This window comes from Sciurus vulgaris (genome assembly GCF_902686455.1).
Source record: "Sciurus vulgaris genome assembly, chromosome: 3".
Taxonomy (NCBI): Eukaryota; Metazoa; Chordata; class Mammalia; order Rodentia; family Sciuridae; genus Sciurus; species Sciurus vulgaris.
Window position 1 is genome coordinate 27,813,054 of NC_136463.1, and position 18,656 is coordinate 27,831,709.

The following is an 18,656-nucleotide window of genomic DNA, read 5'->3' on the forward strand; positions in this document are numbered from 1 at the left end:
ACAAAAATTAATGAGAGGGGCTGGGGTTGTGGCTCAGTGGTAGAGTGCTTGCCTAGCACATGTGAGGCACTGGGTTTGATCCCCAGCACCACATAAAAATAAATAAATAAAATAAAGGTATTGTGTCCATCTATAACTAAAAAAAATATTTAAGAAATTAAGGAGATCTTTTGCATTCGTTATTTTGTACTAAGTCTTCCAAATCGAGTGTGTGGTTCACTCTTGTTGCACATCTCAGTTTGGACTAGCTCCATTTCTGGTGCCAAAGGCCCCTTGTGGTTCAGGGCTGCCATGTTGGATAGCTCTGGCTAGAACTTTCCTGGTGCTCTGCACTCCCCAAAGGGGAGGTTATTTGGCACCCTCAGACCTATTTGCCTTCCCCTGACCCAGAAACAAATCATGCTTTGGGTGGGCCACCATCTGTCTTTCCTTACAGACCAGTAGGGAAGTTGAGAGCCCTAGATTGGACATCCCAAGACTCTGCCGCTCTGCCTGCTGTGTGACCTGGAAGAAGTCGCCTTTCCTCTCTGGGTGCTAATTTCATTCTCTGTCAAATGAATGCTTTTCATTAGGCTTGCATATGGCTTGATGCTGTAGGCTCCAAGTGTGGTGGCACACGCCTGTATTCCCAGTGACGCAGGAGGCCGAGGCAAGAGGATCTCAAATTCGAGGCCAGGCTCAGCAACTTAGTGAGGCCCTACGCAAATCAGAGAGACTCTGTCTCTAAATAAAAATATAAAAAGGGCTGAGGATGTGGCACAGTGGTCAATACCACTGGGTTCAATCCCCAGTACCAAAAACATAATAACAAAAACCCAGTGCATAAACCACAGGATAGAGATTCTCTGTCTGAGTGGTCTCGGGGCCCATGCCTGGTCCACCTCCCATCCTAGAGGAACCTTGGTGGCCAGACCCTGGAGCACAGAGGATGAAAACCTGGCACCAGGTCACATTTCCACATGTCGTTCTCTAACATGCAGATCTAGTGGTAGGTGGCTTTTGGACTCAGGTGCACAGTATGGGAGCCTGCTAGGAACATGATTTCAAGGTCAAGGTTTCTGAAGAGGGAGGAAGGGGAATGGATTAGGGATGATACTACAGTTCTGCTGCCAATATTTAATTTTTTGTCTGAAAGAGACCTAAAGAGATAACAGTAAAATGTTAACATTTGTTCAAGCTTAGTGGTGGGTATGTGGCTATTACCCTGTACTTTGCTGCATGTTTGCAACATTTTATCATTTAAATGTATTTAAATTTTTAAGACGGGCCAAGAAGTATAATCTGGTGTCACAGTGAGCATAGCATTTTTCTAAAAAGGTAGTAAATGGTAACTTCCCCTCCCCCTCCACCCTTGATAATCCCCTTCCACCCTTCCTGCCCTGATAGTCCAGGGACCTGGGTGCTGAATTGGTCAAGAGTCATGGGCCCCGGGGAGAAGCACCAGAGCCCGGCAGTTATGCAAGAAGCCCTGAGTGTGCCTTGGGACAGCAGATATGTGGGGGCCCTGGGAGAATGCGACCAGACTCTGGCTCAAGAGTAGCTTGAGAGAGGGGATAGTCTATGGCCAACTGACCTTGGCCCCTCCCCTTCCCTGGCTCCCAGCCCACCAACGTGTGGCCTCTGGGCGGAGGGACCCCCTTCTCCTCCTCCCTGCTCTTCCCCTTCCCATCCCAACCTGACTCTTCAGTGCACAATGAACCGCTCTGGGCTCTGCTGGTCAAATCTGGGGGACAGCGCTCTGCTCATGTGAATGTCTGGGTGTTCTCCCCTAAGCCCCATGTCCGTTCCTTCCAGTCCTCCTCCTCCGCCCTTCCTATGAAGCTCAGGAAGGTCAGGAGGCTTGCCAAGGTCACCCTGAGGGGCTGGGCCCAGGGGTGGAAGGTTGTGGAAGGGCAGCCATGCTCCAGGCTCCGTGGGGTTGTTCCAGCCCAGCAAACAGGTCTTGCTGGTTTGCCATTTGGAGAGAGTTTGGCCCCAATTCCCATGGGCTGGTTAAATGGTAACTTGTCTTTGTGGAAAAGCAACAGGGAATGAACCACCTGTTCTGACAGAGGAGCAGGGTCAGACCCAGCTGAGTGTTGGACACAAGAGATGCTTTTCTTTATTTTTGATTCTTTTCCAGAATCCCCCTCACCCCTTTCGCATGTCTTCCTGGCCAGATGAGTAAAAACAAGGAGGAGTGGTAATGTTAATGACAGAGTGCCACAGCCACCCAGGACCTTTCATTGGGAGATTTCTTAACTAAGAGCTGTGGTGCCCATTTTACGGGAGGAACAACTGAGGCAGGGAGGTGTGAGTTCACGCTGAGTCACAGAAAGGCCCGCCTCGGCATGGCTGAGCCAGAGAGGTAGAGCGGAGTAGGGAGGAGGCTTTACCTGACACTCTGGAGAGAAACTGATACTCCAAATACAGTCAGATGTCACTGTTGGCACTCGACCCCCTGAGCTGTGTGACAGGGGTGGGGTGGGGGCCACAGAACCGGCCCATAGGATATCAGCAGCTCCCACAAACACCTCTGCTGAATAGACAGAGCAGGTGTCACTAGCCCCATGCACAGAAAAGGGAACAGAGCTGGCCAGACTAGGGCCAGGTCTCACAGCTGGTCAGGCCCAAGGAGATGGGCTTCTGGACGCCATCACAAGACCCAGGCGGGTCTGTGGCTCCTGAGCTGACACTGGACTGATCCAACTTCCAGAGAAAGGGCCCCCCCGGATGCCCTGTGTGCCTGACCTATCAGACCAAGGACTCAGGAGGAATCTCCTTGGTACCCAGAGCTTCTCAAGGAGAGACTTTGGTAGCCCGCTCTTTACTCCACCGCGGGCTCGTTGGGCCTGCCTGGGCCCGAGTGTCTGAGCACCCAAGCATGCTGGTGCTGGCCCCGCTTACTGCTGTGAGCATGCCCAGTTCTCTAGCAGGCCTCACCATTACCGTGCGCCCACTGCCCAGACTTGCTCGGTGCCAACATTCTACCCAGATGAAGGGAGAGAGGCCCTCGCCCCACCCCACAATCCCAGGTGGGCAGAGGAGTTTCTCTCCAGCCTTTGAGTAGAGACCTCAGGGAGGAAGGCACGCCTCCACCCCTCCCAGACACGCGTGAGCACTGTGCGGGTAATACTCCTGGTCAGATACCACAGGCCAGGTGCCAGAGGGCCCAGCCGACTGGCCTGGGTCACCACGGGGCCTGTAGAGTCCCAGGGGTGACTCAGTGTCCTTCTTGGTACCCTAAAAATGATACTACCTTCCTCAGCAGGTCTTGTGAAGGGACAATGACATAATGTGTATGAAACAGCCTCAGGCCTGGCACACAGTAGGTGCTCAACGGCCCTCACCCCCATGGCTACCTGTGTCCCTGTGCTGCTGTTTCAGTCTCAGAGGGGAGAGAGACCCCGGGGTTTCTCCAGGCGGGAGCATGGCGTCCTCACTGTCTTGGCTGCTCCCTCTCACTGGCTCAGGACACTTGATGCCCTGCCGGGAAGGGAAGTCCCACACCGAGGAATCTACAGAAGTCAGTGGGAGGCAGGAGCCAGGGCTGCAGGAATGGCGGGTCCAGGGCAGCTGGGGCTCTGCCCACGCTGCAGGCTGACTTGGTTTTCACGTGAAACCTGGCTGGAGGCGGGTGTGGTGGCGCAGGCCTGTAAGCCTAGTCATCAGGAGGCTGAGGCAGGAGGATCACAAGCTTGAGGCCAGCCTGGGCAACTTACTGAGACCCTGTCTCAAAATAAAAAGGGCCAGGGGTGGGGGCAGCTCAGTGGTGGAGCACCCCTGGGTTCAATCACCTGCACCCTGCACACACACACACACACACACACACACAGAATTTCATTCCTTGTCTCCTGGCCCTCTAGTGACTGAAAGACCTGGGCCAGCAAGGATCATCCTTTAGACAGGTCTGGGCACCTTGCTAAGGACAGAGCAGGTGGCCAAAGTGACCTGTGCTCTTTCCAGCTGTGCTCAGAGAAGAGACACAGGGCCTTGGACGCCTGGAACCACCTTCGTGAGGGGTGAAGGATGCAGCCCATTACCTAAGGAGCAGGGAGGGATCCTCCTGCCAGGTGCTTCCGACCTTTGACCCAATTTCTCCCTCTCTGAGGCAAAGGGAAAGGGTGTGGCTGTTCTCCCAGGGACCTGAGGCTGGCCACCATCCTTTCATGGGGTTGGGTCCCTGTGGGAGGTAACTGATCGCCCTTCTACTGAGAGAGTGTGTCTCTACTAGGGGTCCTTGGACCTCTGTCTCAGAAGGGACGTTCCTTCCCCCTGCTCCTGAGAGTCCTCCTGCCCCTGATGCCTGCCTCCTCTAGGCATCTGATGGGTGACTCTGCCACCCCCAGGACACTGGACAGGAGCCACCCTTACAGAACCGGTTTGAAGCCAAACAATGGTACGTCGCAGTGCAGCTGAGCAGGAGGCCACAGCAGGGTGAGCACAAGTCAGTTCCTGGCCAACGGGGGCAAAGGCGTAGGGACCAGGGCCGACTGGGGCATGTGTGCCAGTGAGGTCTGCCCTGCCTAGCAAAGGGACCGGAGGCTCCGTCCTCTTCCTGGTGAGCCTACTATGGCTTGGAGGGCACACATGCTCTGCCCGCCCTGGAGAGGCACCTTCCCTGGCCCTGGAGGTGAACAGGGGTGCCTCCCACAGGGAGGAGAAGAAGCTGCCGAAGGGTCTACACAGCTTTCCTGATACAGGCAGGAGCATTCTAGGTCAGAACGGCGACCTTCGACTCCACGTAGATTGATGTCCACCTCACCCAGATGGAGCCGAGAACCCAGGGAGGCCACTTGGGCCAGAGGGAGGGCTGGACATGGGCTCTGGGTAGAGTTGGACCATTCAACAGAAAGGGGGACAATTCCCTTGGAGATGGAGATTTTGAGGAGGTCCCAGACTTTAATGGGGGCAGGAGCAGGGTGGGGGGGAAGCTGGTGGTGAGTGTGAGCTGGACAGCTGAGGCCTCCTGGAATTACCTTTAGCTGCGTGGCCGAGGCCTGGGAGGCCTTCACTGGGTGGCGAGACAGGCTCTCCCAGCCGGAGCTTGGGAAGGAATGCGGCCCAAGGAACCTTCTGAACATACTGCACCGCCCCTGCAAAGGGGGTCGCGGCAAAGAGAAGCCCACAGTCCTTCCTCGGCCCCGGCTTCCCTTCGGCCCTTCGAGGCACGCTGTAGCTGGACTCCTGCGGCTCCGCTGACCTCAGAGTCCCCGCCCTCTCTTGCCCTGTGCTTCTGACTGTTTATTTCCTGCAGAGGAGCCAGTGCTTCTCCCACTGCCTGGACAACACAGGCTGCCCCACCTGCTGGGCACAGGGGCCTCTTGTTCATTCTGACTCCATCATCGAGCCGGGGAAGGACTGGGGCCACTCACACCTGCTTCCTGGGCCTGAAATCCTCCCCTTCAAACCAAGAACAAGAGACCAGAAAAGCCCTGAGCTATTAGCCAGTCACTAAAGTCTCCCCTTTCCATGACTTTCCTCACCAAACATGCAACCCTCCCTACCAAGAGTGGGTGCAGCCTGGCCCGGAGCAGGGCCACTTCACAGGTCACCGTTTCTTCTTCCCCAAATCCCAGGCCCTCCTCCTGGATCCTACATCATGTGCTGCTCCCTGCCTTTCCCTGGAGGCACTTCACTTTCCCTGAAGTGAGCAACTTGGAGTAGGTCTCTACAGTTGACCCCTGACCCGTGTACACAGACCATGGCTTCGCTCAGTCCTCACTGCTGGGTAAAGAGTGTTAGTTCTGTTTTATAGGCGAGGAGACTGAGTTTCGGACAGGCCCTATGGTTTGCTCCAGAGTCAGCTGGCAAGTCAGGGGCAGGGCTGGGTGCCGGACCTCGGTCTCGGGCAGGCCCACCCACCCCAGCAGAGCCCTGGGTTCCCTTCCTCCAGGTAACTGCAGTGTGAACACCCAGGCGCCTCCATTCAGGGCCTGACTCTGCAGCCAACCCAGCCCAGTGATGTCAGCGTTGCCATGGAAACCCTCCCCAGGCTTTGGGCAGGACCAGCCTCCCCAGCGCAGTTTCCCTTTGTGTGGACTTTGCAATGCGTTGCCAAGGCAGTGGGGCCTGCTGGGCGGGTTGGCACAGGGTGGGGAAGGCAGACAAAAACCCACACTGCATCCCAGCAACACAGCTCACAGCACAGGGAGGCCAGTACTGCACACTGGGCCCCTGGGACTGGTGGCCGGGGAGACCCCTGCTCAGCACCTCCCCCTCCCCATGGCCATGGCCTTTTAGCCTCTTAGTGCTCTCCTGGGGTCCTGCCACCTGAATCCCTTGGGCCTGTGACTTGTGGAAAGGCAGCCCTACTTGGCAGGGGGAGGGGAAGCTGCTGGGTTAAAGGAATCCCCAGGGCAATCTGAGTGTGCCGTCAGTTCTGAGAAGCTGGAGAGAATGACATTTATTGAGCACCTATATATGTCAGGCCCCTTTGCCTGCTATATCTTGCAGAATCCTCATGACAACCTGAGTGGGGGAAGCGGTCAGAAGAGAGTGGCGGGGGTGGGGGCTGGTTGTTTTTTTTTCTTTAAATCCTCATTTCACAGTAGAAGACCCTGCAACTCAAAGAAGCTAAATCTTCTGCTGTTCTTGGTCCCCAGCCTGGACATGGCAGAGTCTGGATTCAAACACAGGTGTCCAAGGCCCTCCACTGCGGCCTCCCCAGTCTAGGTGGTTGACCAGCTGCCTGGCATGGTAACATCCTCCTCCCACTGGCTTCCAGAAAGAATCCAGAAGTACCTTTGTAGACTGGGTCAGCTCTGTCCAAAGCCCCCCACAGTTCCCGGATCTAAGAGGGGATGGAGCCAACAGAGAATCACAAAGCCTGGACTTTCTTTCCCGTCATGGGCCAGGGAGGAGGTTATAAGGCCTGTGGGCTGCTCTCTGGCCCACTGAGCGGCCCCTCCCACTGAGCTGCTTGCAGAGGCTCAGAAGGCCTCACAGCCTCTCAGGGAAAACCTGTGCCCCAGCCAATGTCTCCAACATCTGCTCCCATCTCAGCCCTCCAGTCACACCTTCCTCTGTCCTGCAGGCTGCCCTGGGAGTCCTTGCTCACTTAAAAGATTTCTGAAGACCCAAGCCGCTGCCCCTGCCTTTAGGTAGGTGACCTCTGGCCCAGTCCACTGAGATGCCCCCCACCTGCTTCTTGGAAGTCTCTTCAGGAAGAGAAACTCCATGACCTTTGCTGACAGGTGGCAGCCTGGGTGCTTACAGCTGCCGGCCTTCCTGGGTCCAGCCCCACCCTGCTGCTTTCTCTGAAAGCTGTCGCCCTCTTTCTTGTACCTCCTGGAGGGCTCAAGGGGGGAGGAAGCCTGCACAGAAGACCTAAGATCTGTTCTGCCCATTAATTCTGGGGGCAGGCTGATGGCCCCAGCTCCCTGGCTCCGCCCCCCACCTGCATGTCCTTTATTGAAGGTTGACAAACACCAGTGACGTGGGATGAGGGCTGAACTCACGCCAGGGATACCAGGAATGGTTGTGGGGTGAATGGTGATGGGGTTCGCAGCCCTGGCTGGTCCTGCCTAAAGCTGACTAGCGACTGTCTCAGACCATCACCCACCTCTGCCCACTGTTCTTTCACTGAGTATTTCCTGAAGTCTGTGTTGTTTTATTAGAAAGGATTAAAAAACAAACAAATAAATAAAAAGGTCCCAGAGGAGCCAACAATGATGAAAATAATGGAAAGAATAAAAAAAAAAAAAAAACCAAAAAACTAAAACTAAATAGCTGTGACCTCTGTGCCTGTAGGAGAGTACGACCCAGGAGGTCCCTCTTCTAACTTTGGGATAAAGAGGAAGTGTGCCTTCAGCACTAACATGGCCTTCTCTAGCAGGTGGCACTGTGTGCGACTTAAATATCCTTACCCTGCTTTCCAAACTTCTGGTGCTGTGAGTTGCCATTTAGTGAGCAGAAGGGCCCCAGGAAGCCCCAGTGCCTCTGAGAGACTCTGGGGAAAGCATGTCCACTTCCAGCCTCGGATCTGGGTCTGGAGGATGGGGCTGAGGTCAGCTGTGCCCTCCCTTCCCCCTTCCAGCAGGGGCATGCCCAGACCAGTCCATAAGCTCCCCAGGTCCACCTGGGCAGGCTGGGTGAGGCTGCCAGAGCCAAGAGCCCCGGTCCAGGGGGCCCCGGGAGACTCTGACCCCAGTCAGAAAGTCCAGAACAGCCAATGGCCCAAAGGAGCAGGGAACCCTAACACACGCCTTATTATTGCCTCCCTGGCCACCTGCCTAGGAAGAAGTGGGGTGCACAGGTTGTCTGGAAGGGAGGGGCACCCATGTGACCGTCCCTGGCCAAGCCTTAGTTTAGTCATCTGTAAATGGGGACAATAATACCTCTTGTGCAGGCTGATGGGGGAAGTAAATGAGATAACTGGCCTTTGGGCCCCTAGGGGACATCACCTGGCACAGAGGTGGGATCCAGTCAACGTCGCTGAGTGCCATATGAATGCACAAGCTGTTCCCCCTTACCAGGATGGACACACCCCACACTGGCAGGTTGTAAGCTCCTTGCGCATTCAGTCGGGGTGAGAAGCCCTCTCTGCTCCTCAGCTGCCCAGCACAGGCTGCAGGCCGAAGCCCAGAGCTGAGGCAGCCCGCTCTCCCGACAGCTGGCTCCTGGAATTTCTCCTGGTGCTCTGGCCCCCAGGAACCCCTTCGAAACTGCCACGTCCAGTCCTGCCCCAGCCCATGAAGTGACCACAGGAACGAAAAGGATTATGGCTTTGTGGGAAACTCAAACATTTAACAAGACCCTATGAAGGCCAAGAGAGGTCCAACTGCGGGCTGCATTCTCTGGTCTACATTTTAGTGTTGAACTTGCTAAAATAATGCCTCGGCACTTTTATTGGGGCCGTCCTGTGGGATGATTTCCTTCAGAGAGGGAGCCCCTAGTGATGGGAGTTTCAGGCTTCATCTGGCTGTGGGTGGTGCCAGTCATTCTTATGTCCTGTGCCCACCAGCTGGATCTGTCCCGCAGAAGGCTTTCTCAGGCACCAGTGGCTCTGAGATTGCAGCAGCAGTCTAAGGATTTGACGTTTTGCCAACAGATAAGGTGGGGGCCTGTCTGGAAGCAGAGGTGCCAGCTGTGCCCTGCATTGCCCAGCCAGGATCTGCTGCAAGGCTGTGGACCTGAGACTGGGTGCTGGGGAGGAGTCTCAGAACACCCCTCCCGGGCTAAACAGATTAAGGCTTCCACCTGCTCCTCTCTTCAATAATCCCTAGGTTCAATTCTCTAACCAAACAGGAACCAGGCCAGGTGGAGGATCAGGGTTTCCATTTTGCATGGGCCAAAACTGAGGCTCCCCAGTGCCTTACCAGAGGTCATACAGAGACTAAATTCTGCCCTGGGAAAAGGACCATTTTATAGCAGATTTCCTGACACTTTATAGCCACATCTTGTGATATTCTCCCCTAAGAGGCTTTGTGGCTAGTGCAGCTGATAGAATTTCTTTTCCTTTGTAACTTTTTTGTGTGTGTGTGTGTGTACTGGGGATTGAACCCCCAGACACCCTACCACTGAGGTACATCCCTAGTCCTTTTTATTTTTTTATTTTGTTTGTTTGTTTTATGGTGCTGGGGACTGAACCCAGAGCCCTGTGCATGTGAGGCAAGCACTCTACCAACTGAGCTGTATTCTCCAGCCCCTATTTTTTATTTTGAGACAAGTTCTCACTAAATTGCTTAGGGTCTTGATAAATTGCTGAGGCTGGCCTCAAACTTGCAATCCTCCTGACTTAGCCTCCCAAGCCATTGGGATTACTATACCTGACCATAACTATTTTTTTTTCAAATCATAACATACACTCCACATTAGTACCTGTGACAAGAACCCCCTAAAATAACAAAAGATAATCCATAACCCATGAACATCACTATATTGCATTTTCCCATTCTTCCTTCCAATCTTCGTTCATAAGAAAATCCTATTTCCTTGCCTCAGAGATAAGCATTTGTCACATTTCCAAAACACAAATGCATCATTTAGTTTGCGTGCACACTTAAAGTGTCTGCATTTTTTTCCCCACTAAAAATAAATGTCTCTTGGTAAATCAACGGTGCATGATAGAATCAAAGAAGTCATTTTGCAGAGTTATAATAAAATCATCGATATAATTTTCTTCTTGTTTCATTCATTTCCCTTTCTATCTCTGGGCATCTGTAAGCTTTTTAACTAAGGACAGCCAGCCCCAACTGGATGAGACTCGGTAACTCATAATCCCTGACCAGCTGTCCATTCCCAGAAAGGACAGCTGGGCTCTGCTGCTAACTTTAATAAATCAAAGCAGCAGTAGGATGTATGTAAACCACTGCTCTAGAAATTCTAAGGGGAAATGATAAGGAAAGAAGTTGATGTTTAGTGAGCACCTAATATGTGCCATCCTTGTCTTACAAAAATCGAAGTCTAGGGAGGGCCTCTGGCTCCAGATTAAGAAGGAGAGCATGGTGGTTTGTGTCTGTAGTCCTAGCACGTCGGACACTGAGGCCAGGAGTTCAAGTTCAGTCTGGCAAATATAGTAAAGCCTTGTCTCAATAAAATAAAATAGAGTTTCACAACTCAGACTTTAAAGGGAGAAAAGTTTCCAACTAAATAAGATGAATGAGTCACACTGTAGTGTTCCCTGACCCTTGGTATTTATTATATCAGAATAAGACTTTTAACTTTTATCATTTTTCACAAAAAGTGTCTTTTATTTTTTATTTTGTGGCACCAGGGATTGAACCCAAGCCTGCTTAACTACTGAGCCACTTCCCAGGTCCTTTTTATTTTCAGACAGGTCTCACTCAGTTGCTTAGAGTTAAATTGCTGAGGCTGGCTTTGAACTGGTGATCCTCCTACCTCAGCCTCCTGAAATGCCGGAATTACAGACATGTGCCACCATACCTGAAAAAAAGTGTCTTAAAACTGAATGTCTTGCCGGGCACAGTGGGACATGCCTGTAATCCCAGCAATCTGGGAAGTTGAGGCTGGAGGATTGCAAATTTGAGTCCAGCCTCAGCAACTTAGTGAGACCCTGATTCAAAATAAAAAATAAAAAGGACTGGGTATGTAGCTCCGTGGAAGAGTGCTCCTGGTTTCAATCTCCAGTACTGAAAACAAAACAAAACCAAAACCAAAACTGAATGTTCAGCTGATTATTTTCCATGTCTGCAGCTGCTGGCAGGCACCACCTGGGCCTCACACCTCCTGTCTGAGAAGGTGTGCCTCAAATTTCACTGTGCCTCAGAAGCCCTGCGGGGCTCGGTCAAGTACACAGTGCTGACCCTGCAGTGGAGATTCTGATTCAGCAGGTCCAGGGTGGGGGTTTGATGATTTGCACTTCACACAAGCTACCCCCGTGACGCTGGTGTGCTTTGGGATTACCCAAGGAGCTTTCTTAAAAAGGTGGATACCTGGCTCCTGCCTCCAGGATTCTGATTTGATTGTGTGCAGTGCGACGGGGGGTTTCTGAAGCACCCTAGGGGGTTCTACAGTCTGGGCCTGCCAGTCAGTCCCACAGCCTCACCTTTGAAACGAAGTAAACGGGTTGCTAATGGCAAGGGGGAAGTGTGTGAACCTGTTACTAGTTCAATCAAGAGACGTCCTACTAGGTAGCCAGGCTTTCTGGTTTCTCTGGACAAGCTTCTGAACCACATGGCTCAGTTGGCTGGAGTTGGGCCATCCCATTAGATGGGCACACACTTGCCAAGTTGTCACTGCCTCGTGCCCTCTTGGCTTGAGAGTCGTTGGTTTCAGCTGCTTGGTGCTATTCACTGATCATCCCCTGCAAGTGGCAGATGGAGTGGACAGGTGATCTGGGAATGGAAATTCAGAGTCCTGTCTTTAGTTAGAGACCAGACCATGAGAAGTAAGGACTCTGTGTGTGTGTGTGTGTGTGTGTGTGTGTGTGTGTGTGTGTGTGTTGGGGAGACTGGTGAGGTCAAGCCCTGCTCTTAGCCTACAAGGAGGAAGTAGGTATTAGACCAAAGCACAGGAGACATGTAATCTCCCCCCAGCTCTGTCACTCACTGATTTGAGGGGTGGCATTAGCTAGCTAACACCCCCTTTGATGCCCTGATTTCCTAATCTGCAAGAGGAGAGAGGAGGACATGTTGGTCTCCCGTGGCCTTCCTATTCTAGGGGAGAAAACAGTCAGAGTTGGGAGGAGGACCCTGGGGCCTAAGGCAGGGATAGCTAGTGAGGGGGCTGGCCAGGCGTCATGGCTTGTGCCTGGCCCAACCAAAAGCCCGTGCCGCCCCAGTTCTCCAAAGCTGGGCCCTGAGTCCCGCCCATGAGCTCAGGCCACCCCAGTCCCTATACCAATTCTGATGTGAGGCACTGTGGGTACTGGCTGCACCCCAAGTTTTGGAACCCGATGGGCCCGGTTCTGTGGCTTTGCCACTTTCCTGACAGTGTGGTTCAGGGAACTTACCACCCAGCCCAGCCTCAGAGTTCCCTTATAAAGTGAACCTGGAGTGGGATTCAACGATGATCACAAGAGCTGAAGGCTGGAAGTCAATTAGCACAGAGCCCTGTGGGTAATAGATGCTCAGGGGCCATCACCATTATCCTTATTAAGAGGAGAAACCTGAGTTGTACCTCAAGTCCTGTTCATCCCCTGCCCTTAACCCCAACCCCAGGATGCATCTCTTTCTTTTTGGTGGGGGGTTACTGGGTATTGAACTCAGACGCTGTACCACTGAGCTACATTGCCAGTCCTTTTTTTTTTTTTTTTTTTTTTAAGGTACCAGGGATTGAACCTAGGGACATCTAATCTCTGAGCCACATCTCCAGCCCTTTTGATTTTTCATTTTGAGGCAGGGTCTTGCTAAATTGCTGAGGCTGGCCTTGAACTTTCAATCCTCCCATCTCAGCCTCCCAAGTCACTGGGATCATAGGCATGTGCCACTGTGCTAGCTCAAAACACATTTCTTGATAATAGATGTGCTTAAATTCCCAGGGAGCCCAAATTCCTTGAAAGGTGGATCTGAGCCAGCACAAGTGTCGTGAATGGTTCTCAGATTCCCTGCAGACCAGGACCCCTAGATCACAGCTGCCCTCTGCCTCCAAAACTCAGCCCCAGCATTTTTCTATGCTACCTGCCATGCTGGGGCGCCCTGAAGCATCATGGGCATAGAGTTGGATAGCAAAACTTAATCTCTGAACTTCTGTGAAAAGGGAATAACTCCACTGAATTCATGGGGGCAGGGTGGTATTTGCTTCATCTGCAAATACACCCAGCATCTAATCTAGAACAGCACGTAATAGGTGTTAAACAAAAACTTCTTGAATCAATGAATATGTTGGTCTAAGGATTTAATTGAATTATATACCTGAAGCACAGTGTCAATCACCCAGTAAGCACTAAATTAATGTCTCTTGGACCTGGATCTGACTCCTCATGTTTTTTGTTTTGGTTTGGTTTTTGGTTTTTTGTGGTCTACTTGTTAGGATGTATTCCAGGATCTCTGACCAGGAATCACCAGGTCCTTGGTCATCATACTTGGCTCCCGCCTACACCTCCCCTGCCAATTTCAGCAGCAAGGGCCCACCCCCAGGGCCTGTTCCTCATCCTCATCCACCTCATCTGTCCTAATGAAACCACCACCTCTGTGTACGTCATCCATTCATGCACACATCTGGAGTGTCTACTATGGCCACACCTCCTCCCCGAGCTTCAGTTGACTACCCATCCTGCTTGTCTCCACCTGGACCTGCCACACTGCTACAAAACACCTGATCAGCCTCTCTCACCCAGGTCTCATCCAAGGCTCTCTAAGTTGCTGGTACCACTGCCAGTCATCACCCCAGAAAAATACCAAGACCCAACCCTAAGCATGACAGGCACCCAGACCTGATCTTTTATTTCCCAAATGCTTCCCACATCTCATCCTTCCTGGTTTTCGCATCCCACTGGCTCTGGGATCCCCAAGCTCTCTCCTCAGTCTCTTCCCAATCACTGGTCCAGCCGCCTGGCCTTCTCCTGTTCCCCAATCCTCCCTCCCCCTGCTGTTTCCAGGAGCCTCCATCTCCCGCCTCCACCTTTGATGCCTCCCAGCTGCTCCCAGGCTAAGCTCCTGGCCGGTTCTCAAGGCTCCTGGGACCTGGGGCCCTGCCACTCCCAGCCTCCCCTCCAGCTGTCTTCTCCTTCATGGTCTCCTGGTTGACATCACCTGCTCTCGCCTCCGGGGCTTACTCCTGTCTGGATGCCTTTCCTACCTCCCATCACCCCTTTACCAAGTCAACCTTTACTCACCATTCAAAGCCAGTTCAATGTCACCTGCTCCAGGAAAACGTTTCAGACCGCACCCAGCCTAGATCACAGACTCCTCGGTCCTGCTCCCATATTACCTGTGCGTGACTCTGTCGTTGTGCTTACCACGTTATTTTATAATTATCTGCTTCTGTGTCTGGCTTCTCTATTAAACTATTCCTTTGTCGGGGGCAGAGACCATGCTTATTCATTGTTGTAGCCCTCCGTGTGCAGTGCCTAGCCATGGAGACCCCCTTTACAGATACCGTTGCTTTGTAACAAACACTCAGTCGTTTGCAGCTTGAAAGAACTATTTTATCTCACTCTCGGTTTTCTGGATCTGGAATTTGGGAAACTCTTAGCCAAGCAATTCTCACTTGGGGGTCTCCCACTGGCTGCTGTCACTCAATGGCTGGATGCAGGAGACAGGGCATGCGCATAGCTTCAGGGGATGCTGGCAATTGGCTGGAATCAGCTGGGCCTGCCACCTAAGTGCTGCACATGGCTTCTCCAGTAAGTCAATCTCAGGGTAATCAGACTTCTCATGTCGCCTGTCCCTGCCCCCACCCAAGGTAAGAGAGCCACGGGAGAGTTGCCCGGCCTTGTAAGATCCAGGCTTGGAAGTCAGGCAGTGTCACTTCCACTACATTCTATGGGAATGTTGCGGAGTTGCTAAGGTCATCCCAGATTGGAAGGGAAGGGGCCAGAGATCCCTTCTCTCAATGGGAAGCATGTCAAGAATTTGCAGACATTCTTCAAAACCACCAGTGCCTCGGACACAGGATGGGTGGTTGAACTGATGCCAAATTGCTCCCCAGTGACCTTGTCCCCCAACTCATGAATACCTAGTTCTTTCCTTCCTGCCTCACTGCTGCTGTGCCTGAACCCTAGTACTTTTCTGGACTGGCAGGGCGGAGTGGCCTGGGGGTGAAAGAGCTAACAAAGCACAGCCTCTGTGCCTGCTGATGTGAAGTGCTGGGACAATCCCTCTCCTGTCCTTATCCGGATGCCAGGGTACCGGGCCACTTGGCTCTAAGATCCTCCCCATCCCCACCGCACACACCTGCTGCTCTAACTTTAGGCACCTGCCTAATTCCTACTTTCAGGACTGAAAACGTAGCAGGAAGCAAAGTCCAGCCTCAGGCTGCAAAGCTGCAGGCCCCCCAGCCTTCTTTATCTTTGAAGGTTTGCTTCTTACAGATTCAAGTACACACAGTACATTCTCATGTGAGAAACTCAAAGATGTGGTACAGAAGTAGGCAGGGGACAACATAAAATTTCCAGTGACATTCCTTTACACCCTGCCTCCCTCCAGAGGTACAGACACCTTCACCCACCAGTTCAGGGACCAATGCCTTTTCTACAGCATCTCCTTCCAGGAACATTGCAGATGGGGAAAGAGATATAGCGTTCCTGGGGAGGCGGGTATTGTTTTTTTCTTTTACCATAAGTGAGATGACACTATTCCTACCATCCTGTAACTTGCTCTTTGTCACTGAATTCTACTCCTGGTGTCTCTTTCCATCTTCCGATCCCCCTCCCCGTTTTGCTGCGCTGTAGCGCGCCATAGCATGAAGGCTCTCAGAGTTCATTTGACCATTCGCTACACTGACAAACATTTTGGTAGCTTCCAACGTTTGATTATTTCGTACAATCTCCCAAGGGACACCCTCAGGCGTTGTTCTGCGCTCCACGGAATTGCAGCGCGGGAGGACACTTTTCCTGTGCAGTGAAGTGGAGAACCTCATCCGAGCAAGACGAGTTCAAATCCTGACTGCAAATTGCAAGCTGTGTGGCCCGGGCCAACTCATTTGAGCTCCGCGAGCTGCTGTGTTGAGCAGAGCTAACAATAGCCCTGCTTAACAGCCCCGGGGCGGCTGACGCGCTGGGCGCCCGCAGGCAAGGCCCGCCCCAGCCCTCCCGCCCGGCCAGGCGGCGCAGAAGCCCAAGGGCCGGACCGGCTCGCGGCGGCCGCTTATCAGACCCCGGGCTGGCGCCGGTTACGTAACCGGGCCGCTAAAGCTGTTTTACTTGTCTATGGAACCCAAATTAAAAGAGGAAATTATTCTCCTGATGCTCAACTCGCCTAATCCCCATCTGTCTCTCCGCTGGTCCCCCGCGCTCGCATCTAAAGGTCTTGAACGCGTTCCAGATTTCTAATTTCGTTTGCTTATGCAACCAAAAATATTATGGCCGCGTTTCCTGGGGGGGATGAAGTCTATATTCTGGGCTCCAGGCACACTAAAAACGGCAGCGCCGGGCCCCGCGCTGCTCGCGCGCGCACCACGCGCAGGCTTTTTTTGGTTCCTCCCAGGCGCGGGCAGCTCAGCAGCCGCGGGGGCGCAGGCGAGGCGGCGGCCGGCCAGGGCCTAGCAGGCCTCAGAGACCCGAGGCACGAGTGGGGGCGGACAAGGGAGGGCCGGGGGCCCCCCGAAAATGTGGGGGACGTTCTAATCTCAACCTATCCTCTCAGATCCTCAGCCTCCTCCCTTGGTCTTGTCTTTTCCGGCAGATTGCTGAGGATGCCACGCTCAGGAATCCATCTTTCAAGCATGTGTGCCCCAGAGATCTGCTGAGAGATGTTATTGCACCATTGTGCATTCAGGAATAGCAAAAAATGGGAAACAACGCGTTTCAACAGGGGAGTCATCAAATGGAGGGGGACACGGACTTCTTGGAATATTGTGTAGCTGATTTTTAAAATGGGGGTAGATCAAGATGTAGTGATGTGGATCGGATAGTTTAAATTCTTTTCAAAAAGCAAGCCACGGGGATACACAGTATATGGTTCCACTTGTGGTTTTTGCTTTTTTTTTTTTTTTTTTTAATCTACAAAAAATGGAAGTGGAAATGAAGGGATACATTGAACTGTGAACATGTGACTTCTAGGAGCCCTATCCCAGCAGGGATCCTGAGGGGTGGGGGCTGGTGAGGAGGGTGAAAGACATTTTTTACTCTGCTTCTGCATTTTTTGGATCATACAAGGAGATTGTATTCGTGTATTATATGCATAATTTTCAAGATTTTTTTCTTTAATGTTATGGGAAAAGAGGAAGCAGAGAGCTCCCCCCAACTACCTTATTCTCTGGAAGCAGTGGTCAGATCAGGAGTGGGACCCACAAGAAAGCACCTGCTATCCTCACAACCCCCACCCCATACTGGGGCTTCAAGATGTCTGACCACCAAGAAGCTGCTGAAGACGACCTAGGGATGGTGCCTGGTCTTGCAGGGCAAACGCTGAGGGGCAGAGTCTCTAGTTTGGGAGGGGCTGAAGTGCCACTCAAATGGGTCAGTCTCCATTACACCTGCAGCTCTGGGTCTTGGAAAGAGGTTCCTCCCTGAGCTTCATGCATCAGGTATGTCTGCCCTGGCAGCCTGGCTAGGGCCAGTGGGAGGAGCTTCCATGCCACTCAGCCCCCATTGGAGGCGGGGACTACTCTGAGGCCTCAGCCACTTTGGGGAAGGGCTCCTGACCTGCTGCACAGCTTCCCTGCAGGCCCCAGATGCAGCGGGCCAATTCCAATTCCGGCTTCCCAAACCACAGGGCTCCCAGCTCCTGAGGGGCCCAGCCTGTCTGCCCAGCCCCAATCAACCAGACATTGAGAAGCAGGCACACAATTGCTGGAGAAGCAGCAAGGAGGCCACTTGTTGTGGCCATCTCCCACCGCCCCACAGACTTTCCCACATGTACATGGAGGAACCCTGATCCCATCAAGGTGTTATTTGAGTTTGGGTACCAACATGGAATAATTGCAAGAAATCTGGTGTTGACCTAATGTCACTGGGTTTCTTTACTTCAGCACTTCTCAGGACCTTTAGCATGCTCGGGTACATGACGTCTCTCTGTGGAGTGTCAACTGCAGCTTTACCAAAAATACACCGACTCGGGAGCTCTTTGCTTCCAGAGCATCTCCCGGGGCTAGGGAGCTGCAAAACAATGAGCTCGTGGAGGCGGGACTCAGGCACAGAGGGGGAGGACTGTCACAGGCACAGTCTGAGAAAACTTCAGATGAGAATGAGTGTGTAGAAAAAGGTGTGAGAAAAGGAGAGGTCAGCTCACCTGTGAGATGAAAACATCAAGCAGCCCCGCCAAGGGGACGCGTGGGGGCTGGGGTGGCAGCTGCTGGGGCAGATGGGCGGGACTGATCTCTTTTCTCAGAGCTGGACTCTGGGCACATACCTGAGGACACACACATGCACACACCTGCTCACAGGCATGTGCTCCCGCGGAATGCACGCAGCGCACCCGTGGAGCGCCCACGCGGCTCCTCCAGGAACCCTCAGGTACAAGCCACTCACCACCCAGAAACAGAAGAGCGTGCCCATGCGCACACCCACGCGCGCACCCACGCTAGCCCACGCACCCATGCAGTCCTGCCCCCAAGACGGCAAGGACTCAAAACACGTCAACGCACGCACGGAGGCACGCGCGTCCGCACAC

At 52.9% G+C, this 18,656-nt stretch overlaps 1 long non-coding RNA gene across 1 annotated transcript; it reads left to right on the forward strand.

The window, feature by feature from the left end:
* The first annotated feature begins 15,866 nt into the window (after positions 1-15,866).
* On the forward strand, positions 15,867-17,008 carry LOC306655939. Its single transcript, XR_013762362.1, has 2 exons — positions 15,867-16,349; positions 16,728-17,008. It is a non-coding gene; the product is annotated as an uncharacterized lncRNA (long non-coding RNA).
* Positions 17,009-18,656: the final 1,648 nt, after the last annotated feature.